General features: G+C 47.3%; 1 protein-coding gene across 1 annotated transcript in view; it reads left to right on the forward strand.

The window, feature by feature from the left end:
- The first annotated feature begins 13,291 nt into the window (after positions 1 to 13,291).
- The window catches only part of LOC147663291 (IgGFc-binding protein-like), a 248,438-nt gene continuing 236,050 nt past the window's right edge, over positions 13,292 to 25,679 (forward strand). Inside the window, exon 1 of the mRNA XM_086950554.1 lies at positions 13,292 to 13,335. The gene's annotated coding sequence lies outside the window, so the exon portion shown is untranslated. The remainder of the gene's footprint in view (positions 13,336 to 25,679) is intronic.

Consider the following 25,679-nt stretch of genomic DNA (forward strand, 5'->3'; position numbering starts at 1 on the left):
TGGGCACGGAAGACTCAAAACAGAATTGGTGGCTTTCGAGAACTTGCTTGTGGCGTGGGCCAGATGCCCACTCCACGAGCCGTTTGCAGCGAAAACCAACCCTAAATAAGGAAACATAAGAACAGATTCTAATTTATCTGTACCTATCTGTATGGTGTTGAGTTTCCTTTTGCCAGGACCACAGGACAAAATAAAAGATTTTTTTTAAATTGACCCTCAAATCCAGACCCTCCATGAAATTAACAAAAGTATGTACAAGCAGACGAAGAGCATTTGGTGTGCGGGCAATGAGCACCGCATCGTCTGCATATAAAAGCACTGGTAGAGGTTTCCCTGAGATTATCAGAACATCTGTTGTGACTTTTTTCAGGCAATTAGATAAACCATTAATATAGATGATGAACAACAGGGGTGCTAAAACGCACCCCTGTCTCACCCCCCTACCTATGTCAATGGCTCCTGAAACTTCTCCGCCCATCCCGATTCGTACTCGTGCTTTCAGGTCGGTGTGTAGGTAGGCAAGGAATCTGACAAGGGTGTCATCAAGGCCATTGTGTGATAAAATTGACCAAAGTTTAGATCTGTTCACCAAGTCAAAAGCAGATGAGAGATCCATAAAAGCGAGGTAGGTAGGGGATGATTTACCAATGCTGTACTTATCAATTATTAATTTCAGATTCAGGCATTGCTCCACTGTTCCTACCCCGCTCCGAAATCCCATCTGACAAGGGTCCAGGAAGTCTGCATCTTCCGCCCATTCCAGTACTCTATTGTAGATTATACGTCCCAAAATTTTTAAAGTATTATCCAAAAAGGAGATTGGGCGATAATTAGCTGGTTCTGACCTATCTCCCTTTTTGTAAATTGGGACGATAATACTAGTTGCCCATGTGGCCGGCATAGCTGCTGATGGTAGGCTATTAAAGACATTGAGAAATATAGGTGTCCATAAGTCAGCGTTATGCTTAATAATTTCTATTGGAAGGCCATCGGGCCCGGGCGCCTTGTTTCCCAGACTCTCTTTTATGGCTATTTTGACTTCATGAGCTTCGATCTGTAAACCACGCAATTGTCCTGAATTAAAAATATGGTGTTCCTCAGGTGGGGCTGCATAAATTTTTGAGAAATGAGTCTCCCATGCATCGCTTGTAATATTACAACTGATTTGGTTGAGCTTCTTGCCCATTTCTCTCGTTTTTCTAACAGCAGCCCAAAAAGGCCCGCTGCCACCCAAATTTGCACTAGTCACCAATAATTGCCACTGTTCAGATAGCAGATTAGCCTTTCTTTCAGATATTTTAGCTTTATATTGTTTCCTGGCTGCTTGAACGGTCACTTTGCACCTAGGTTTAGCAGAAAGTGCCTTTCTTAGCTCCCTGTTTGCCAAGGAGCAGGCTGAATCAAACCACCTTGGCTCTTTACCTTCCTTGGGTAGTGGGACTGACAAGAAAGTTTTTATGGTGGAGCACAGTACTTAAAAAAATCAGCGATTATCTTGTCGTAATTACTGCTTGGGGACATACAAGACTCAATCAGCTGCGGGTGTGACGTTTGTACTTTATCCAGAATTTCCCCACAGTCCACTCCCCTCCATTTTAATCGTAGACCATCAATTGATGGTGTGATGTCCCTTGCACCATTTAAATTCATAAAAATAGGGCTCGGTGCGAGATTCAAAATTACAATTAGTGGATTATGGTCACTGAAAGATGTCACCAACACGAAAGTTTTTACTATACAATCTGTTAACAGAGGTGACATGAAAATATATTCAATAATGGAGCTGCTATCCCTACTTATAAAAGTGGGGGCCTAAGGGGAACTAGGACTATACCCTACTCTCATGGCGTCAGCAAGGTCGAATTCAGTTAATATATTAAATAATTCAGTACCCCTGCGTTCGCCTTGATCTTGGTAGGTCCCGTTCTCAGACCCATTTCTCTTTATTAATTTAGCATTGAAATCACCCCCTATTAGAATCCCTGATTCTGTGTCTGATAATAAAAGACATTCTAATTTACTTAGTACTTTTGATAATGCCAGAAAGTTCTTATTCAGTACATGATAAAAATCATTATTGTAAAAATTGATTAAATAAATCGTGGTCTTTGACTTTAACTTAAATTCTAGGATATGGATATTGGGGTTATCGCTAGGCAGGTCTCTAATTGAACCACCTGTCAGGATCTTAATCCCGATGAACAAACCACCCACTGCTCTACCAAAACTAGGTTTGGGTGATGTTATGCTGAAGCAGTGATAGCCCTCAATGTATAAATTCCCTACCGCCCACGTTTCTTGAAACATGAGAATATCAGTGTCTTCAATTATCTCAGCCCATGCGGGGTCCAGAAGCTTAGATTCCAATCCTGCCACATTCCAGCTGAGAATTGATAAGCCATGGTTACTGCAACACTTACTAGGCTTGCCCCCTATACTCCTCGTTTTATTCTCTATGATGTTAACAGCAACAGATAATGTACTGTTAATAATCATGTTGTTTGCAGGAGTGTTCAGGACCGGACGTTCTTCAGTTAGTACTGGCTGGTCGACATGACTATTATTTGTAACTTGGCTAATGGTATTACTTTTAGCCATTTTGTCCAGTCAGTCCTGCTCATCTAAGTTGGAGAAGTATTCAAACCGATTATGAGTAGGGATGTTAAAGAATGGCCTAGCTTCAGTTATTGGTTTGAATTTTTTTTATAGTAATAGCTGGGTAGGGCCTTTCTCTATAATTGTGCTGGGGCATTATTGAGAATTGCGGATAATGCATAGGATAATGAGGAGGTACTGACATTGGGGCCTGATGTCGCCATGTATGTCCATTTGGGTAATTAAAATCTTGATTTTGAGAAAAAAGCGGTGATTTGACCCTAGCTCCAAAGTTCAAATCCTGCTGTTGGTTAGTAAAATTATTTATCATATTTTGTTTGGGAGATATCAAATGTCTATAAAAATAGCCTATAAAAATAGCCTAGTGGAAGGAGAGTAGTATTAAATTCCCATGGTGAGGGTAATGGAGCACTAGCAAGTGTTTTCTCCGCCCATTGGGGATTTTTAAAACTTATTGTTACACAGTCTCCCTCAAACTTTTTCCTCAGTGGGCCTATCCAGCCCACTCTTTGAGTGTGGTTGACCTCCCTTGCCCCTTCTATAGGAAAATTACAGTTTGCGATCAACCAGTGTAGGGTTTTGTTTTTAAGGGATAAAGGGGTTTCTTCTTGGTCCTTCCTTAATTTTGAAACGTTAACTAAGACCAACACGTATGCCCCACACTCAGGTGGTAAGTTAATACGTGAGGGAACCTGACTTGTGATTTTTTGGGGAGGTTGGGACATGGGTAAACGATCCGAAAGGTTATGACGTTGAGTCATAGAGATCCCCTTCGACTGTTTAGTATTTTGATCCTTCCTTGAATCTGAGGCTACTTTAATAATATTGGGGTTCAGTGCTGACTGATCAGTAGTGGTCCCTTTAGCTGGCACCTGCGGAGGCTTATGTACTGTGTTTAAGGTTGGTACTTGGGGATTACTTGGTTTAATGCCAGCAGGCTTAGTAGAGCTTGATTTGATTGGTGCACCATTAGGGGCGCCTTCTCTAGATAAGTTCTTAATTGGAATAGTTAGTTTGGCTAGTTGCTTTTCTATGCGGGTAAGCCTACTTTCTATAGGAGACAAATAAATGCTAAGTAGCTCACCCAGTCTTTCTAGCATGTGATCATTTGCAGTGTTGGCATCAAATTTGCCATCCTTATCTTGCATCCCCCCTTGATGCTCCTCGCTATTTTCTTCCACGATAGTCTCCTTTGTCCTACTTGTATTTAGGCAAGAGTTGGCACCTTTCCTAGTCTTTCTTTTGGTCAAACCTTGTTTCCTAACCTTTGAAATGCAGGGCTTTAGTGCATGTGGTATTTGTTTCTGGATAGCACCCTCCCGTCTACCTCTTAATTGCCTTGTGCTATCTGCTGATGTTACTTCTGGGGTAGAATTAATATTCAAACCAGGGGTTTTCTCCAAGTCCATGCTTATGTCTGTATCAGAGTCTATCAATGGTATTGAGGCAGATAAGTTAACCTCATTTGGAATAGTGTGTATATCTGCGCAAACGTCAATTAGGGGTCTGATATTACTGAGCGTAGTCTGGTTGGGTGTGGTGGCAGATGCGATAAGTCCAAGGGATGAACGTTTAGCTTGAGCAAGGTCTTGTGAGACCCTGCATTCCAGAAGTAAAATACCCTGGTCTATAGCATCATTGGCCCTGATTATAAAATTGTCTATGGGGCCAGTCACTGAACCTCCCCCGGCTGCAGTTCTACTACGACTACCCCTTGGAGACATGTTAAAGTTAGATATTGGTACAATAACCCAGCCCCAGAATACAGTCAGATAGCAGTTCTATTAGGGCGGGTCAGTGACCAATGGATTTGTTAATGCCAAAGATGAAAAGAGCTGCACACAATGCAGAGAAGAAGCAGCTCAATACAATAAAGTATAAGTCAGTATGTTGGCGCTCCCAGCGCGTATATAAAACAATAGTGTCAGTATTCCTCTGTTCACCTGCGAGATAAGATGGTCAAGGGTGGATAATGTACCTTAGATCACGATGTTAGAGGGGTGCGCCCGCCCCGACCTCCTCCGGCCTCTGACGGCCACAGATGACCCGCCCTCTGCCCGGGCTCTGCCCGGCGTCGCCCGCCGCCCGCGCGCGTCCCGCGACGCAGGACGCGCGTCGCGGCTTTATGCGCCTCCGGGCGCGGCAAAGTAACGCTGCAGGCGGCGTCCTCCGAGTCCCAGCAAGGGATCCTGAGGGATGTAGTCCCTGTATGTCTGGTGCTCCCCCCTCTCGGCGGCCGCGGTTGCTGGTGCGGCGGCGGGGGAGAGCAGGCAGGTGAGCGCGGTGTCCGGGCTTACAGGGCTTAGGCAAGGTCCTCTGGTGATGCCCCCGTTGGTTTTAGTCTCTTAGTATTCAATTTGTACAGCTACAGTGTTTCCAGTCTTCACCAATGCTACTGACCCTTCAAGCTTAAAAATGCCTAATGTACCACAAATTTCTCCAAAAATGAGCCTCCTGATGCTAACCAAGCGTTGGTTTGTGAAAGGTCAAGCTCCTCAAATGTGGGTCATTTTTTCAGGGCTGCCCAAGCCTATTTTTGGTCCAAATCCGACCCTGCTCCAAGTTAGGTCTTGGTCTGCAGACAGCAGACCAGGAAACACAGGGCAGTCTTTAACTCATCTGTTTCCAAGCCCTGCAGTCAACAAAGCATGCACTGACTTGGCGGTATTTTGAGGGCATTAATGTGCTGTAGACCCAAGCGTTGCCTTCTATACGGCCTTGGTTCTGTGTTGTGTGCATGGTGGTGTTGGAATAGGTGCTTGGTCCATGTTATGTTGATATTTTCACAATTTGTAAAGAAGAGGAGTTTGGTCCTGGGGTGCAGGGGTAGCTGGACCAATTGAAATAGGTACAATAGAGAATTTTGCTGGCCCCCACGTAGATACTTGTTTCAAATTTTAAGAAAACACAAACAAAGTAATTATCTTCTGCTTGTGAAGGTATTTAATTTAAACCTTTTAGAATTTTATCAAGTTTCTTTGTATATTTTTATGGGTGAGAAATATACTTATAAACCACATTTATACATATATACAACTATTATACAACAAACATAAATACAAATATAGACAATTTATGTACAATCTTCTTTTTCAAAAGCAACGATTTCACAAATAATGACTCTTTGCGAAATATTTCTCACTTATAATTACCACAAAATGAAATAGAAGCAAAAAAGGGGCAACCAAATTATTATAAGAAAGGTCAATATCAACTTTGGAGAAAAAGTCAAAGTGATAAACAATAAATTCCTGTTCACTTTGTTTTAGTGCCTGCCGACGCGTTTTCGAATCTGGAGTAAAATTCCAGATTCTCATCAGGGCTCTTTCATTGGGGGTAATCTTAAGCTGTGGGCAACGCGGTCCCGAAGCTAGTGAATACCTGGGTCCTTTTAGTTTAATTGTAGACCTATGATGGTGGTCAGCGTGAGGGGGTTCGTTTGATCTATCCTCTCCGATCTGGCACGCCTCTGTTGTTTCAATTCCACCGCGTGGGGCAGTAATTCGGCGTCCTCCGCGGTGTTGGAAACAGCGTGTCGAATCGCGCTGTAAACCTTCCTCTCACTGTTGTTTCCTCTAGCAGCAAACCTTCCACCATTCAAGGTTTGCTGCTAGAGGAAACAACAGTGAGAGGAAGGTTTACAGCACGATTCGACACGCTGTTTCCAACACCGCGGAGGACGCCGAATTACTGCCCCACGCGGTGGAATTGAAACAACAGAGGCGTGCCAGATCGGAGAGGATCAAAACACGTTCTCTGCAGTCAAAGAAAATAATACAGAATAATTTTGGAATCTCCGTGTGTGTGCGAAGAGCGAAAATAGAACAAACGAACCCCCTCACGCTGACCACCATCATAGGCCTACAATTAAACTAAAAGGACCCAGGAATTCACTAGCTTCGTTACGTGTATTGGACCCGCGGGACCGCGTTGCCCACAGCTTAAGATTACCCCCAATGAAAGAGCCCTGATGAGACTCTGGAATTTTACTCCAGATTCGAAACGCGTCGGCAGGCACTAAAAGAAAGTGAACAGGAATTTATTGTTTATCACTTTGACTTTTTCTCCAAAGTTGATATTGACCTTTCTTATAATAATTTGGTTGCCCCTTTTTTGCTTCTATTTCATTTTGTGGTAATTATAAGTGAGAAATATTTCGCAAAGAGTCATTATTTGTGAAATCGTTGCTTTTGAAAAAGAAGATTGTACATAAATTGCCTATATTTGTATATATGTTTGTTGTATAATAGTTGTATATATGTATAAATGTGGTTTATAAGTATCTTTCTCACCCATGAAAATATACAAAGAAACTTGATAAAATTCTAAAAGGTTTAAATAAAATACCTTCACAAGCAGAAGATAATTACTTTGTTTGTGTTTTCTTAAAATTTGAAACAAGTATCTACGTGGGGGCCAGCAAAATTCTCTATTGTTGATATTCTCACAATGGCATTTTGAGTAGCTCTGTTTGTGAGAGGTGTCTTTGAATGGTGAGGCCTGCCATTTGTATAATCCTTGGGGGTGTGTTGGTTGCACGGCTGTGTGCTGCTGGTGCATCTGGTGTGTTGCTATGATTGTCACACTGGCATTTTGAGTTGCTCTGTTTGTGTGTGGTGTTGTTGGAGGATGGTGCTGCCAGTTGTACGGCCAGTGGTGTGCTGGTGCTTTTCCTTTTTTCAGGATACCTGGTACCTTAAAGGATAACTGTCACAACAAAATTCCACAGGATGTTCAAGCATGCAGTGTTCCCTCAAAATAATCAACTAGTATTCACCACTTTCAGTCAGGGACATCTTAAGAATTTTGGGGGCCGGGGACAAACGTATTGTGGGGGCTCGAGGCCGAATGTATTTTGGGGGCCCCTGTTTAGAATGGCCTTGAATGTATGATCCAGTTTCAGCTCTTTTGTGCCCTCTTTCGCTAGGTCACTGACAGAGCACAGGCACACTTCTCGAATTCTAAATGTGTTTACATCTAACATTTAGCAATAGTGACCTGCGGTTTTAATATTGTAACATAGCAGCAGCTCACTAATATTACTGCAAATAAGCTTTGTGACATATGGATATGTGAGGTCCTGTTTTGATCTAAAAGAATGAAGCATAAACGTAAAATTTTCTGCAAAATGTCTGTAAAAGACTCTCATACTACACCCAGTTTAAAAGGAAATTAAAGGAAAACGTTTTTTTAAAACAATCTGTTTAAAATGATTCAAGGTCATCAAGGCAGGACTTTTTGCAGAACAGGGCTGGCTCTATCAGGGGCCCATTGAAAAGATTGGGCCCTCGGCCAGAGCCCACTTTGCCCATTCCTTCAAACTTCTCTGCTTTCAGTGGATACTGGAATCCTTTGGAACCTTATGATAAATCAAATGTCTTCTGCGGCGACTGCTCAGTTGGGAGATGTTTGCCTTGCTGGACACGGTGACAGCACATAGAGAAAATCTCCAAATAAATGGCTTTTTCTAAAATATGACACAAGAGCCTGGTATTATTGTTTGACATCCGATGTTTTAAGAACCCTACTTGCAAGGTGCTGATCAGTTTGGGAAGCAGGACATTGAGCCTTGTTGCCAGGATCTTGGCATACATTTTGCAATCTAGATTTATCAATGAAATGGGGCGATAATTCTTGGTTAAAAGTTGGTCTTTGCCGTGTTTGGGGATCACGATAATGGTATCCTCACTCATGGAAGGGGAGATGCTGCCACTGGCTGCAACTGAGTTGAAGAGTGTTTTGAGGGTTGGGGTAAGATGTTTGTCAAAGGCATTATAAAAGGCCGCAGAAAATCCATCAGGGCCGGGGGCCCTGTTATTTTTAATTGTTTTGATGGAAGATAAGATCTCTGTGTTTGTAATGGGGGAGCCTATTTGGTCACTATCCTCCTTTGATAGTTTAGGGAGGTTCAAGGTTTCCAGGTACCTGACGCAGGCATCCTTGTCGAGGGAGAGATCATTTTTGCATAGATCCTCGTAAAAGGATTTGAAGTTCTCAAAAATGTTGGCCTGCTTTGTATGAATATTGTTTGCGGAGTCTTTGATTGAGGTTATAGTAGTCAGCTTCTGTTTGTGTTTAAGATAAGAAGCGAGGAGTTTTCCAGCCCTGTTCCCGTTGCATAACTTTAGGGCTTTGAATCTATTGATCCAGACCCCAGCTCGTTTGCTAGTGATAGTGTTGTATTCATATTTTTCCTTGACTAAGAGATGAAGGGCTGTTGTGTTGGCAGGGCTGGACTTTTGGGCGGCTTCTAAGTTTTTACTATCTTGTTCGAGGCTTTCCAAATCTTTATTTAGTTTCTTGTTGGTTCTGGCTCTGATGTTAATGATAACACCCCGGATTGTGGCTATAAACGCGTCCCACATTGTGGAGGGAGCTGTATCAGGTGAGGCATTCAATGCGATATATTCCTCTATGGCGTTAGCTATCTGTTGTCTGTTATCAGGATCGGCTAGGATTTCTTCTTTGAAGCACCATCTTCTAGGGGGTATGATCGAGCGGGAGCCAGCAAGTTTGGTGCTAATACATGCGTGGTCAGATACTAGTTTTGGGGCTATATCTGTTTCTTCAATGAGGTGGGTAAAGGAGCTCGAGATAAGGAGAAAATCAATTCTGGAATATGAGTTGTGTGTGGCAGAATAAAAGGTGTAATCCCTACCATTAGGGTTTTGAAGGTGCCAAGAGTCTTTTAATAGGTATCGGTTGCAGAGACGTGTGAGTGCCTCATGTGAGAGGGAAGGGTGAAACGTGCATTTAGACTGTCGATCATGTATTGGGTCCAGAGGGAGGTTAAAATCACCCCCTACTGCTAGCAGGTCGTCTTGTCGGATATTTTCTATGGCCCTGGAGAACGAATCCCAGAAATCCGGGTCGTCCGAGTTGGGGCCATAAATATTCACAACATGTATGGGGTCGTTGTCCCTTAAAAGATGTGTGATTAGTAGCCTGCCCTCCGTGTCATGTGTGTGTGAAAGAACAGATTGGTTAGATTTTTTTGCGATCAGAGTGATCACTCCACCTTTCTTGTGTTCAGCGGGGGAGCAGAGTGTGTGAGAGATCCAGTTGAGATTAATACATCGTGTGTCCTCTTCCGATAGCTTGGTTTCCTGTAGTAAGATCATATCCCCTTTTGACTTAGCAAGGCACTCAAAGACTTTCCGTCTCTTTACCGGGTGATTAAGACCCTTAACATTCAGGGAGACTATGTTGAGGTTTTCTGACAGGGACTTAGTGTCGACCATCGGTGACAGTTTGTGTCATTGAATGAAGCATCCGGGCAATATTATAGGGTGTATGATCTACTAGGGTCTGCAGGGAAGGTCTGAAGGATAGATCCAACCAAAGTCTCATGGTAATGTGTGAGTCAAGTGACTTAATATCGGTGTGGGAAACTGCATCTTTAAAAGAATATGGAAAAAAAAATAACATACATGTCAACTCCCTTTTCATCCCCCCCTCCTCCCCTCCCACCTCCCCCTCCTCATCTCTCCAACCCCCCTCTCAACCCCCCTCCCTCCCCTCCCCCTCAACATATGTACGTAGGGATAACGACAGCAGTACCGTCACTAGGCAGAACAAGGGTAATAAACAGCATAATGATAACAACGATAACGCATTCAGGACAGTTGTAGGATATTCGGAACGTCCGTAAAACGGGACAAGAGTGATACACTATAGGATCTAGGGCTTGGGTTGTGAGTAATGATCTTGATAGAGAGCGTTAATGATAATATATTTCACTGGGGAGAACTAAGAGTCAACTGTGAGGTGCTATAAAAGCACATATCACGTATAGTACACCTCAGGGCAATCGGAGACCTTTTAGTGGCACATATAAACCATCTCCTCCAGCTAGGGACAGAGACCTTAATGTGTATAACACAAGTTCAGTTTCGGGCAATAAATTATCAACTTGTTGCAAACAGCAATCAGGACCTATCTAATTGTGTCATAAAATATCAAAACAACATGAGTACTCAATAACCCCTCCAAGGTCAGCAAGATCAGCGGGGGAAAATAGTTATCAACTTAGTTGCAAACAGTAATCAGGGCACAGCTAGGTGTATCACAAAATATCAATACAATATGTGTACTGTACAGCCCTTACATAGTCATCAGTAGTAGATCAACAGAGAGATAACAAATTCAACAAGTTTAGAACTTATTGTTAAATGTTGGTATCGAAGAAACTGAGATGTCCTAAGCAACTGCTCGGGGAATCACTCACGGTACTGGTGGGTTGAGCTAGGAGACATTAGGATGCAGGTGATGTCGTATCTAACTCCTTGAGGATGGCCTGTCTAAGATGTGTCCGTCAAGCAGAGCAGCAGGCGGAGACACTGCAAACAAACCAAGTGTATCCCGACCGCAGTCTTCAGGCTGGGTCAGAGTCGCGGTAATCGTGGGTGTTCGGCTTTCTCTTGTTTGTAGAGGCGATCGATTGGTCCATACTCTGTGTCTGGCCGTCCTCCAGGTGGCACGCTAAGTCTCTGGGATCTGAGAAGAAGTGTGGTCTTCCGTTATCTATGATTTTAAATCTTGATGGGCCTGCAAAGGAGAAGGGAATGTTATTTGCTCTGAGCTTGTCACGCAAGTGGAGGAATCCTTTCCGCAGCTCAACTGTGTCTTTAGAGAAATCTTGGGTAAAGATTATGCGTTGTCCTTCCCAAGAGATGTGGTGATTCCTCCTTGCGAATTGGAGGATAGCTTCAACATGTTGGAATCTGAGGGGCTTGCATATCAGAGGACGTGGCCCTTTCCTTTGTTTAACATGTGACACAGAATCAGTGACTTAATATTGCACAATTCATAATTTCAATGGAGTCACAACAAGATGCGCCTTTAATTTGCGCTGTGGAGTCGACGACGTTTCGGTCCTTAACCAATGAGGACCATCTTCAGGACAAGGTTGTCTCGTTTCGGGTGCTGTGGGGCAAAAGGGAAGAGGTTAGGGTACGGGACAGAGGAAGGAAGCGAGGTGGGATGGGACAGTGGTGGAGGGAGGGGAGGGGTGAAGGGAAGGGAAGGCGAGCAAGGAGGAAAAGGAGTGGAGGGGATGGGGGGGCAGAAAAGGAAGTGTGGCCTGGGACGGGACGGGAACGAATGGGGCGGGGAGGGTATATAATTAGGTGGCGGGGAAAGGGGCATGAGGTAAGTAAACCAAATTTAGGACCCAAATTTCCATGGATGATAAAGACCAGGGGGGCGGAGTGAGATGGAGTCCCTCTAACTAGTGGGCTTTTGCACAGACAACTACAATGACATAGAGACACCTCGAAAGTTAGGGTTAGTTAAAAAGGGGGTACCATCATAAGTGCACCGGAGGGGGGTAGAGTAACCCTCGTCTGTGAGCCCCGGGGCGGGATGTCATCATCAGGGAGCAGGGGCACGGGGACTTGATGAGAGATTCGGGGAAGACCAGAGGTTGGTCTTACCTGTGATCGGGCGAAGTCTCAGCCCTGATCCAAAGGATCCGGTGAGGATCCTCTGACCGCCCAGGGACTGGAATGAAAAGGGAAGGGATTATAAGGATGTCAAGCTCCGCTAGGGTCGAGACAAGCACAGCGGCAGTGCACGGAAAGTACCTGAATCTTCTGGAGGGCCGGAGGAGGCGTCACAAAAAGATTGCAGCAATTTTGAATTCCGGCAGCCAGGGACCTACAAGAGAGAGGTCCTGTAAGAGCCAGTACTGTGCATAAAGTCGTGGAGCCATGTGAGATAGGGCAAAGTGTCGGTTACCTGGAGAAATACAGGATCTGGGACGAAATGAATCCAAATAGGTGAACCAGCCAAGGGTCAGGAAGTCTGCGGCTAGCGTGTAGATCATTCACGGAGCCAAACGCTGAATGTAAAGGGAAAACTACTGGGGGGCGTGGCCTGGTGATGGAGGGGGGTGGGGTCAAGGGCTGGTGGGCGTGACCGGGCAATGCAACATATTGAAGGAAAGGTTGTATCGTAACGGACCTTCAATTAAAACTGGTAGCAGCTAGACAATACATTGAAGAACCGGATAAAAAGGCAGAAGTATAATACTCGCATATATATCTAATCATACATATATCTAAAACCGAGTGAAAAGAAAAAGGAGTGATGCACATGGTCAAAACCATCATACAGTCAACAAGTAATAGGAGACGAAGCTAATGCATTGTGATGTATTGTTCTTTTAAGACTTTTGTCATCAACTTTTCCCTAAACTGGAGATGGGTTGGGGTGGTCCTGATGAATATTAGGATGTTGTTACAGATCCTGGGTGCAAGTATGTTAAAGGCCTCCTTCCTTGTTTCACACTGCTTAGTCTACAGTTTGATTGGTTCCGGGCTGAGGGTGTGCTCAGAACTGCCAAAGATGGCGCTTATCTGCAAGAGAAGCAGGATGCTGGTTGTGAAGACTGTAAATGATGCAGCTAGTTTTGAAGATATTGTTGCCTGGCATGGGGATCCAAGAAAGTTCCTTCATGATGGGGTAGATCTGATCATATTTCTTCTGGCCCTGGATGAGACATGCTGACGTATGAAGGATGCCTTTATAGCTTCAGCATGGTGCACACTGATGTACACACTTTTTTGAACGTTTTTGAAGTTGTGAATTCCTGTACCTGTAATGTAAATTTCCAAACAAGTTAAATACTGTTAAATTGAGAAGTCAATGTTTCCTTTTGTTTTGCAGTATACAGCATAACCACTGGGACAGCGAATTCTAAAACAGCGACCTCGAAGGGTGAGCTAATAAAACCATAACTTGCATAATGTGTGACTTCTAAGAAATGAATCACTGCTTGCCTCTCAATGAGATGGATATGTCCTCCGAAGATTGATGTCAAGAGGAATTAAATCCAACTTTATTATGAAAGAGAAAACAATTAGATGGACTGAAAACAAATAGTCTAATCGTCAACACGATTAACTAATTTTGTCTTTATCAAAAAGCTCCTATAAAACCCAGTTTTCATTCTTGATTTGACCCCCAATCATTCCATGAAATTCTTTAGTTAATTTGGCTAGTAGGTGGCTTGTCCCTATTTGCAAAAGTGTGACTGCTACAGCGCCATTTTACTTCTTAATACACTGCAGTCCCTTCACATTCAACTTGGTTAAGGGCAGGCACACACATACTCTGCTTATTACTCCAAGCGTGTTTATTCTCTATAGAGTCCTTACTTAAATTTGCCAAAATCTTTCAGTAAATCACTGCTTGTATGTTGACATGGGGGGTTTGGTTTCATACAGTCTACTGTAGCCCTATTCCATTGTGTATGTTAAAAGCTAATTTTCCACAAATACCAACAGTTGGGAATGGCTGTTTGTTTTTTCTTTCCGCCTAGAGCACATGTTAAGTATCTTTATTTGAGGTTGGAAAATGCACATCTACTTGATACCACTGCCTAGAGGAAGTTTCTCCATGCTAAAAATAGACCACTCACAACAGAGCTACAGTATCATCATTAGTGGTTAAGTTCTGCCGGTGTTTGCTGGTGTTTGGCACTAGCACTTATCGCTAAACACCAACACTTATTTAAGACAGCCTACCATATAGTGGTGCTGTATGTTTTAGCACCCTAAAATATTGAGCAGTCACAAAAAAATAAAAATAAGCGGGTCCAAGCCATTCTTTCAACCGGAATAATCAAAAACACCACACTTGTATTGTGTGATGCACAGTATGTGACTGTGTGGACAGGGACAGCAGGTAGAGCCAACCACGATGACCTCCAGGGAAATATCTTGTGCCCTGGCACATACATTTAAAAAAAGTAGGCACTGATAATGCCCATATATAGCAAATGAAGCACAGCTACAATAGAAATGCCTATTCTTGCGAAATGCAGCAGAGCTGCCATGGTGATGGCCATACATGAGAAATGCAGCAGAGCTACCATGGTGACGCCCATTCTTTAGAATTGCAGCAGTACTACCATGATGATGCCCATCCTTGAGAAATGCAGCACTGTTGCCAAAGTGATACCCATTATTGAGAAATGCAAAGAGAAAACATGGTGGTGCCCAATCTTGAGAAATGCAGCAGAGCTACAATTCTTGAGAATTGCTAAAGACTTATCACTGTGATGCCCTTACTTGAGAAAAGCAAAGAGCAACCACTGGGATGCCCATTATTGAGAAATACAACAGAGCTGCCATGATGATGCCCATGATTTAGAAATGTAGCAGAGCTACTATGATGATGCCAATTTGTGAGAAATACAAAGAGCTACCATGGTGATGCCCATTCTTGAGAAACGCAGGAGAGCTACCATGGTGATGCCCATTGTTGAGAAACTCAGGAGAGCTACCATGGTGTAAGAAGTTGGCCTGGTATATGCTGTCCACTAATTAAAGTGGGCACCTTGTATCAGTCCAAACAACCTCTTATGGTGATAGGTTAAAGACAACCTTTATTGAAAGCTACCCTAGTGGTAGCTATGGAGGGCAGCTTCAGGCTAAGTCTTGGAGGGATATAAAGCCGCTTGTTTTACCAGTCTATAATCTCTTGAATGATCACATGAAAGGAGAACCACACCAGGTATATAGTTAAAATATATGTATTTAAGATAAAACACACCCCTTTAGTCTCTTTATGAGGCTAGAGTTCGAAGTACATACGTTACAAGTCAAATATCAACAGTAAAATCACAGATACACTTTTGAGCCCTAGGGGCGTACGAAGCCATATACCAAAATAGTGGTATAAGAACCACAACTGAGATAGACTCAAGGCCTAGAGCCTGTAGAAGTGATTGGACCACAAGGAACCACCGAAGGTGGAGACGCAGGGGAGCCACGGGGGACCATGCAGTGTGTTAACACAGCCGCGAATCGCCTTTAACTTCTATGGGGAAAGTCGCGGTTGGAATTTAAATGAAAAAGGACATTTCAGAGAGGACTTCCAGTTAACCCCTTTAAACTTGAGAGGTTCTAGGGCCCACACCCACATGAGTACTGGAGTACTAGTGTTACCTCACCAAGGGGAGCCGGGCGCATACATGTAAAAAGGTGTCGGAAGTTGTTGTCGTTTTCAATGGCGATCTTCTGGAAAGTTCTGCTGCCGTGAAGGAAGAAAGTGTCCGGTGCGATCCAAGCCTGGATCATGGAAGAAGAAAACCTGAAAGCAGAGGGGACATAGTTTGGGTCACTTGCCAGTGACCAGGGGCACAATAGTTGAATGCCCACCGATGTTGGGTGCTTCAGGTGAGTTGACTGGCATCTTAACTCTTCAGCCACGAGGTCCAGGAGGCGTCAACGACAACCAGGAGCTGGATTCAAGCTGTCCCACAAAGTCTGTCGAGTGCTGCGGTATCGGCAACCAGATTGTCTCTCTCTCAATGGCTGATCAACGTTTTTCTCTAGGGGTCAGCCTACTGCTAATAAAAGCTACTGGCTGATCCCTACCTTCATCATCCAATTGTGACAATACAGCCCCTACCCCCAATTAAGATGCATCTGTTTGGACAATGAACTTCTTGGAGTAATCAGGACTCTGTAGAATGGGAGCAATGCACATGGCCTGCTTCAGGTCATCAAATGCCTTTTGACAGCTAGCTCTCCACTGAACCGTTTTGGGCTTTTTCTTGGAAGTTAAGTCATTCAGGGGTGTCACTATTGATTCCTACCCCTTGAAAAATCTCCTATAGTACCCAGTTAGGCCTAAGAAGTCTCTTACCTGAGTCTGGGTGGTTGGAGCCACCCAGTCCACGATGGTCTGGATTTTGCTCGGCAGTGGTTGAATCCAGCCTCCACCTACAAAGTGGCCCAGGTACACAACCTGACTCTGCCCTATCTGGCACTTAGTGACCTTGATAGTGAGGCCTGCCTTTTGCAGGACCTCCAAAACATTCCTTAGGTAGACCAGGTGATCCTCCCAGGTGGAGCTAAAGACAGCAATATCATCAAGATCAGCTGCACTGTAGGCTTCCAGACCTGTGAGAACTGTATTCACAAACCTTTGGTTGATGGCAGGTGCATTTTTCAAACCAAAGAGCATCACCACAAATTGATAATGCCCACTAGGGGTTGTAAATGCTGTTTTTGGCTTTGCATCATCAGCTAGTCTGATCTGCCAGTAGCCAGCTGTCAAGTTAAATGTACTGAGGTACTTGGCTGAGGTCAAAGTATCTATGAGCTCATCTGCCCTTAGTATTGGATGGGCATCAGTCCAAGAGACTGCATTGAGACCCCTGTAGTCTACACAAAACCTCATCTCTCTTTTCCCACCACTGGTGTGAGGTTTTGGCACAAAGACCACTGGACTAGCCCGAGGGCTATCTGAGGGTTCAATAACCCCCAAATCCAACATTTTCTGGACTTCTGTCCTGATACAGTCCCTGACAAGGTCAGGTTGCGTATAAATTATTTTTAATAAGCCGACTGTCCCCAGGGACCACTTCATGAGTGCACCAGGTGGTCTGATTTGGAGTCAGTGAGAACATGTGTCCGAACTGATTGAGCACCTGTCTGCAATCAGTTTGTTGCTGGGCAGTGAGGCTGCCTGTCAAGGCCACACCATCAACTGACACATCATCAGGGTTCTGTGAGAGGAGGTCAGGGAGTGGGTCACTCTCTCCCTCCTGTCCCTCCTGTCCATCATCAGTAGCCATGAGCAAGCCTGTTTCTGTCCTGTCCACATATGGCTTTAGCCTGTTGACATGGAGAACCCTGTGGGGACTCCTGGGAGTTCCTAGGTCTACCAAATAGGTAACCTCTCCCTTTTGTTCAACAATAGTATGGGGTCCACTGCACTTGTCTTGGAAAGCTGCTGGGGCCACAGGCTCCAACACCCACACTTTCTATCCTGGCTAGTAAACAGTCAGTACAGCCTTTTCGTCATGCCAGGCTTTTTGCAGTTCCTGGCTAGCCTCAACGTTTTTAGTTGCCTTTTTCATGTACTCAGCCATCCGGGAGCGGAGAACCAGTACATAGTCCACCATGTCCTGCTTTGGGGGCTTGAGAGGTAACTCCCATCCTTCCTTTAGCAGGCACAAGGGACCCGGCAGGGTGACCAAACAAAAGTTCAAAGGGGCTGTAGCCAACCCCCTTTCCAGGCACCTCCCTGTATGCAAATAAAAGGCAGGGCAAGAATATGTCTTATCTTTGCCTAAGCTTTTCCCGGAGCCCTTTAATCATGCCCTTCAAGGTTTTGCTGAATCTCTCAACTAAACCATTGCATTGTGGGTAATAGGGTTTGGTAAATTTGGAATTCACTCCACACTCCTTCCACATTGCTTTTAAGTAACCAGACATAAATTTTGCACCCCTGTCTGATACTACCTCCTTAGGAAAACCCACTCTTTCCCAGGAGGGCTCTTGCTACGACAGGTGTGGTAGTGGTCCTAAGGGGAATAGCATCTGTGTACCTGGTAGCATGGTCCACTACTACCAGGATAAATCTGTGCCAGATGATGGTTGGGGATCCATGGGACCAACAGTGTCAATCCCCACAAATTCAAAAGGAACCCCCACCACAGGAAGTGGTATCAGGGGGGCCTTTGTAGTGCCACCTGCCTTGCCACTGGTTTGATAGGTTATGCAGGAGCGACAAAAAACTCCTTTGTGTCTTCAGACATGTGGGGCCAGTGAAAGTGAGGGACAATTCTGTCCCAAGTCTTGCAGAAATGCATTTCACTTCAACAGTTCAGACCGCTGTAGCAAGAGAAATAGCATTGTCTCAGAAAAAAACATATAATTGTTGTTGGACTTGGCCCTTCTGGCAGGTTCACCCCTAAACTTTTTGCTTTTAATGGTGACCTGGTGATGGTGATTTTAGGGTTCTGCGCACTTTCACTGTGGCCCAGCGGAAAGTGCGTGCGCACTCTGAGCGCATGGAGTAAGGTTGGCCTGCCCTCCCATAGGAATGCATGGGGAATGTATGTGTCCCTGGTAGTTCCTGATGCGTGGGGTGTACAGGCTCGAGTCTGGGGCTGGGTTTTCCCCACACAATGCTGGCTCCACTCCCTGTGGTGCCAGTGAATAGAGTGAGGGGCTGAGCCCATCACAGTGCTCACAATCCAGCTGCGCCTGGTTTTGTCCCCACCCTGCACCTTTAGACAAAGGATTTGTCTGTATAAAAAGAGGTTGTGATCTCTTGAAAAATGTTCTTGTTCCCAACTTGAATCCTACCAGGGGCATGCTGCTGCTGGGGCCCGGGGGAAGGCTTGCCTCCCTGGGCCCTGCCCAGCCCCTGGACTGCTGATGTTCTGGATTTGTGGACCTTCATTTTTGTCCTAGCGCCTGGGAGCGCTTTATCTTTCCCCTGTAGCGCTGGGGAGCTCTGTCTTCACCTCTAAGCGCCTAGAAGAGCTTTATGTGCTATTATAGTGCTTGGGAAGCACTGTATCTTCTCTGCCGGTGCCCACCCGGCATTTGCCTGCTTAATTGCCGCCCTCGAGGGATTCCCCGGCGTGGGGATCCCCCTTATGCCAATATTCGGTGCGGCTGCCCACACCGCTTATTGCCAATTGTGCCGCTTTATATTTACTTAACGAGGGAGCCTACCCCTCGGTTAAGTCATCGCCTGCCTGCCTGCCTGAGGAGGGCCGCCGCGCTGCCCGCGGCGACCCGGAAGCTCTAGGGGCCAGGACCGGAAGTCCCGCACTCGCAGGTCAGCCCGAGAAGAAGAGGACCGCAGCCGGCGCCTTCCACGGGGCCCCCAGGAGTAAGGGAGTGCCCCGTGGTAACCAGCACCAGAGCGACCGCCGGAGGAGGTCTGCAGGGAGCGAGGCTCCCGTGTAGGGAGGAGAGCCGCCCCAGGAGACCGGCCGCAGCGCAGACGGAGCACCAGAGAAGAGCCCCGCCACAGACCCGGTGAGTGGAGGGCCCCGTGCTAACTTGGGAAGAGGGGGAGGCGTCGGGGCACATTGCCGGTGCCCGCCCCCCCCCCTGCTGGTGCATTGCTGTGATTTCGAGCCCCGAGGCTCGTGGGGGCAATTTTGAGTTTGAGTCCCCCAGAGGGAGGGGGATCCAACCACACCACAGTTACTGCTGGAGCCTGTCGAGGCTCCCCGATCCAAGGCGGCATCTGTTTGTTGGAAGAGCCCACGAGGCTCTGGGGGCATTCTTTACTACGAGCCCCGAGAGGCTCCCAGCCCATATTCGTTCTACAGCCCCAGAGAGACTCGAGTGCCAGTTCTTTGGTTGTCAGAGTCACGAGAGGCTCCAAGGGGGCAGTTTGTGTTTAGAGCCCGCGAGGCTCCCTCGAGGCCCCACGTCCCCAGAGCCAGATGGCTCAGTTTGGCACTGTGGTTGTCCCAGAGGGCTGGTGAGAGTCCTGGCGCAGTTCTACGGATCTACAGCTGCCCAGCAATTAGTGGGAAGCTGCACCATTTTAGGATTTGCTTTTCTAGGTACATGTACTGTGAACTTAGGAGTGAGACGCACTCCTTCATCCCTGGCCTTTCCCCAGCTGCGCAGCACTTAGTGCCAGCTGCAGCGTTTAGGCCCTCTGTTCTGTCCCTCAGCTGCCCAGCAAGTAGTGGGCAGCTGCTACGTTTAGGTGTTGGCACAGTGGCACAACCTGGACTTTAATGTGATTTCTGCGAAGTGTTCTTTGCTGCACCTCTGAATGTGTTGTAGATGCATCATGTGCCTTGTTCCTTACACCTCTGAATGTGTGTTTATGCATCATGTGTTTCTCCTGCACCTCTGAATGTGTTTTGATGTGTCATGTGCCTTGTTCCTTACACCGCTGAATGTAGGTTCTGCATCAAGTGTTTTCCTTCCCTACACCTCTGAATGTGTTGTGATACATCATGTGTAATGTGCTTATACCCCTACAGGTATTGTGATACTTAGGTGGTTGTCTTTCTCCTAGTACAGGTGGTGCTAGTGAGGTCCTGGTTCCCTGCGTGACCTGTTCCTAAGGTGGTTAGGATTGCGTAGGTGGTACTTACCGGTTACCAGTGGTTACTGGTTGTGTGCTTTATGTTCTATTTTGTGCTACAGTGATTTATACTCTATGTTCTAAGTGCTATTTCTAACAGTATTTCAAGTTTTAAAAGTGCTGATTCCTGACAGTGGTCCAGGTGGCCCTGTCTTGTACATATCCCCTGTAAATTCTGCCCGTGCCTGTTGGCACATTGTAAAGTGTGTGTTTTCATCTAATGTGTTTTGGTGTAATACAAAGGCTATTTTTATATATAACCTTGTGTGGAGTTTCCTTTGTGGTGGGCCTTGGGTGTTGTTGCTGGGGTGCGTGCGCAAACACTTAACTCACATCGCCTCCAAGTTTAGCCTTACTGCTCGTGCTACGTTGCCAAGGGGGTGAGCAGGGGTTATCTTGGCGTGTAACTGCCGTGCCCTGACGTGGAAGTGGTGGTCTCTGACTGACTTTGGCGCAAGCCCTGGCCAGCCAGGGATCCCATTTCTAACATTGGCAGGCAGCGAAAGGATCCGGATTTGTGTTTGCGTTGTACCGCAGTGGCAACTGGCCGCACTACAAAACTCTGTATTTTAGATGACCACATTTTGGGGATTATTGTTTTAAGTTGCTGAAATGTCATTTCTGTGGAAATGTGTCTCTTGTGCACTGTGAGTTAGGTTTCCCTAGCTCGGGAGGGTAGATCATCCTCCTAAGTGCAGTGTGTTTTCTGGATTCCCCAGGAAGGGTGGGATCCAGTGGTGGCAGCATAAGTGTGTACAGTGCATGTGTCCCCCGTCTCTGTCCTGGAGTAATGGTACCTGTGTCACGTGGTGGTCAGGTTGGGAAATCAGGGGCGGTAGAAACTGTCTTACCAGTCTGGGGAGGGGTGTGTGTGGATGAATCGTGTGTTGCACTGGACAAGTGGTGTGAGTTCTCTGGGATAGGGAGCTTGCTGAATGCTTGTGTACTCTTGTTTTGCTCAGATACCTAAGTTCTGTGTGTTAAACTTTTCCCAAGAACGTCTGCAGACAGTGGAGCCTGCTTTTGATTTCCGTGGTCTGTTTAGAGACAGAATTTTGGAGTTGGTAATGTTCTGGGAGGAGGGAGACATAGGGGATGGAGTGATTCCAAAAGGAGTGGCTGAGGTGTCTTCCAGCCCAGTGTGGTAGAAGAGGTTCAGTGTAGCCCAGCTAGGTCTCGGTGTAGGGGCTCACGTCCTGTCTAAGAGGAGAAGGAGTGGGTGGGACTGCGTGTCTCCAGGTGCCTCAAACCCAGTCTCAGGGCCTGGAATGTTTCTGAAGGGAACGTCAGGTCGGGGGCCTAGGCTGTACCAATAGGTAATTTGAGGAAGATCTCCCAGAGTGTTTGAGGAACGTAGAACCTCAGTGAACAGGATTTCAGGGTGGGCCTGAAGCTCAAGAGAGTTTCCCTTGCCCCTGTGCCATTGTGTTATTTGTTGGGGAGTGACCCTAAGGAAAGTTCTGGTCTTCCAGCCCGGTGGTGGAAGTGGCTCAGAGGAGCACAAGCCTGGTCTCCGTAGTCTGGGTGTTTTTTTGGGAACACCAGGTGAGGGAGAATAGTATGTCCGTATGGAGCGTCCTTTTAGGGAGATCTCCCAGTGTGGAGAGAACGTGGAGCGCCTGTAAGCAGGGCTCTAGTAGTTCTGTTATCTAGCAGTACCGCTCCAGTTGGGAGGGTGCAGAAGTCCAGATAGAGGGGTGCAAGGGGGATAGGTTCCCCAGTGGAAGAACCAGTGGGTCAGGGGCCAGCCAGAAGGGCTGTGCAGCCAGAGAGTGACCATGGTGATGCAACTTCTGTCCTTAGTGTCAGACAGACTTGTACACAACACATTAGTTATGTGTCACCCTCAAGGAAGTCCTGGTGCGCCAGGCATCTGACCAAAGGGGTACGTCCCTCGGTTGGGGAGCCAGTAGCCGGTGTGTCCGGATCTGGACGAAAGGGCAACTGTACCTAGTGTCCTGAAGTTACAAGAAGGAACTCCTGCCTGAAGAGAAGGAACCGGGTAAGCTGTATGGGGGATTGACCTGCAGTGGTTGCCTTGCTGTTGAAGGAGGAGAGAAAGTCTTAGATTTTTGTTTTCAACTTGTAGAAGTCCTGGTGCGCCAGGCATCTACCCAAAGGGTAGCGTCCCTAGGTTAGGGAGCCAGGTTCAGGTGTCTGCCTGTCCTGGACGGCAGGGCGACTGTAGCCAGTGTCCTGGCCGGTTTGTTTTCTAGGGGTATCCCTTTGAATACAGGTGGGGCTCATCTTAAGTGAAGAGACCCTGTGTTTCCAAGAAGGGGTGGTACAGGCCTAGCAGGGATCTTTAGGGCTCTTGGCTGAGTGTTGTGGTACTACCCTGAGAGCAGGTGGGGCCTACCTTAAGTGGAGGGACTCTGTTCTACAATGGGAGGGTGCAGAACTCTGGAAGGGGGTCAGAGGGAGTCTGACCCCTGTGCATCCGATGAATTTGAATCCCAGGTGGTAAACCAGTTAAGGGAGCTGTGACTCCGTCATGACCACCCTGGTGTCCTGTAGGCACCGCGCTGAGCAACGTCCCCCCCGAGCAACGCCACCTCTGCGCTCACCGACGCCATCTCGACGCCATCAACGAGCCATAGGCTGCACCGCAAATGGAGGGCACCGCAACGTGCAACGCCTCGCTACACCGTTCTTGTGGCTGTCTGACCGCGGTCACTACTGCTGAGGAAGTAAGGTCCCAAACTGGTGGGTGAGTTGTGTCCTGGAGGGTGCTTCAGAAGTAGAGGTAGGGTGGGACATTCTTGCCCATGACCTCTGGTCAGCCTGAGGGTGCGGACCCTAGGTTGAAGGATCAGTGGTAGTTTGGAACTACACTGAGAAAGAGAGTGGGGAGTGGCTAGTGTACACCAGGGGTTACTACCCCCCACTCTATGGATTGGCAAGGACCAGTGGTATCTGGGTGGCCTAGGGCCTGGTCCTAGCTGTGGACAGCTAAGGAGTACCAGTGGGGTAGCCTAGTTGGGCCTGTTTTTTTTTTAGTATGTGCTTTTCTTATGGATCAACATGGCATAGAACCGGAGGGTGTCCCTGCAGTGCGGGCCCACGTCCGTGTTCTATCACCCCAAGTAGGGTAGTACATCACGGTGGTGATTGGTCTCCCCTGCGTTTTGGCTGGAAGGGGGTTGTGTTGGACTTGGCCCTTCTGACAGGTTCACCCCTAAACTTTTTGCTTTTAATGATGACCTGGTGATGGTGATTTTAGTGTTCTTCGCACTTTCACTGTGTCCCAGTGGAAAGTGCGTGCGCACTCTGAGTGCGTGGAGTAAGGTTGGCCTGCCCTCCCATAGGAATGCATGGGGAATGTATGTGTCCCTGGTAGTTCCTGATGCGTGGGGTGTACAGGCTCGAGTCTGCTATGTGCGGACTCGTGTGATTGAATGCTGCGAAATGATGTATGCGGCGTGTATGTGTCTAGTGTGTAAGTGCCACTTCTAGACATGGGTGTGCGTGTGTAGTGAGTGTGCTGACACGTGATTGGCTGGAGCCTGGCTCCAGGATGTCTGGATGGGTCTGCCCAGTGGTGAGTGTGAGATTAGCATGCTGATGGCTGGGGATGAGTGCACCTGGGTCCAGAATGGGGCTGGGTTTTCCCCACACAATGCTGGCTCCACCCCCTGTGGTGCGTCTAATGACCCTAGCCCTGCCAGTGAATAGAGTGAGGGGCTGAGCCCATCACAGTGCTCACAAACCAGCTGCGCCTGGTTTTGCCCCCACCCTTCACCTTTAGACAAAGGATTTGTCTGTATAAAAAGAGGCTGTGACCTCTTGAAAAATGTTCTTGTTCCCAACTTGAATCCTACCAGGGGCATGCTGCTGCTGGGGCCCGGGGGAAGGCTTGCCTCCCTGGGCCCTGCCCAGCCCCTGGACGGCTGATGTCCTGGATTTGTGGACCTTCATTTTTGTCTTAGCGCCTGGGAGCGCTTTATCTTTCCCCTGTAGCACTTGGTAGCACTGTATCTTCTCTGCCGGTGCCCACCCGGCATTTGCCTGCTTAATTGCAGCCCTCGAGGGATTCCCCGGCGTGGGGATCCCCCTTATGCCAATTTTCGGCGCGGCTGCCCACACCGCTTATTGCCATTTGTGCCGCTTTATATTTACTTAACGAGGGAGCCTACCCCTCGGTTGAATCATCGCCTGCCTGCCTGCCTGAGGAGGGCCGCCGCGCTGCCCGCGGCGACCCGGAAGCTCTAGGAGCCAGGACCGGAAGTCCCGCCCTCGCAGGTCAGCCCGAGAAGAAGAGGCCCGCAGCCGGCGCCTTCAACGGGGCCCCCAGGAGTAAGGAAGTGCCCCGTGGTAACCAGCACCAGAGCGACCGTCGGAAGAGGGCTGCAGGGAGCGAGGCTCCCGTGTAGGGAGGAGAGCCGCCCCAGGAGACCAGCCACAGCGCAGACGGAGCACCAGAGAAGAGCCCCGCCACAGACCCGGTGAGTGGAGGGCCCCGTGCTAACTTGGGAAGAGGGGGAGGCATCGGGGCACATTGCCGTTGCCCCACCCCTGCTGGTGCATTGCTGTGATTTCGAGCCCCGAGGCCCGTGGGGGCAATTTCGAGTTTGAGTCCCCCAGAGGGAGGGGGATCCAACCACGCCGCAGTTACTGCCGGAACATGTCGAGGCTCCCCTATCCAAGGCGGCATTTGTTTGTTGGAAGAGCCCACGAGGCTCTATGGGCAATCTTTACTACGATCCCAGAGAGGCTCCCAGCCCATATTCGTTCAACAGCCCCAGAGAGGCTCGAGTGCCAGTTCTTTGGTTGTCAGAGTCACGAGAGGCTCCAAGGGGGCAGTTTGTGTTTAGAGCCCGCGAGGCTCCCCCGAGGCCCCGCGTCCCCAGAGCCAGATGGCTCAGTTTGGCGCCGTGGTTGTCCCAGAGGGCTGGTGAGAGTCCTGGCGCAGTTTTACTGATCTACAGCTGCCCAGCAATTAGTGGGCAGCTGCACCATGTGAAATGTGCTTATACCCCTACAGGTATTGTGATACTTAGGTGGTTGTTTTTCTCCTAGTACAGGTGGTTCTAGTGAGGTCCTGGTTCCCTGCGTGACCTTTTCCTAAGGTGGTTAGGATTGCGTAGGTGATACTTACCGGTTACCAGTGGTTACTGGTTGTGTGCTTTATGTTCTATTTTGTGCTACAGTGATTTATACTCTATGTTCTAAGTGCTATCTCTAACAGTATTTCA

This window comes from Lissotriton vulgaris, unplaced genomic scaffold (assembly GCF_964263255.1).
Source record: "Lissotriton vulgaris unplaced genomic scaffold, aLisVul1.2 SCAFFOLD_535, whole genome shotgun sequence".
In the NCBI taxonomy this organism is placed as follows: Eukaryota; Metazoa; Chordata; class Amphibia; order Caudata; family Salamandridae; genus Lissotriton; species Lissotriton vulgaris.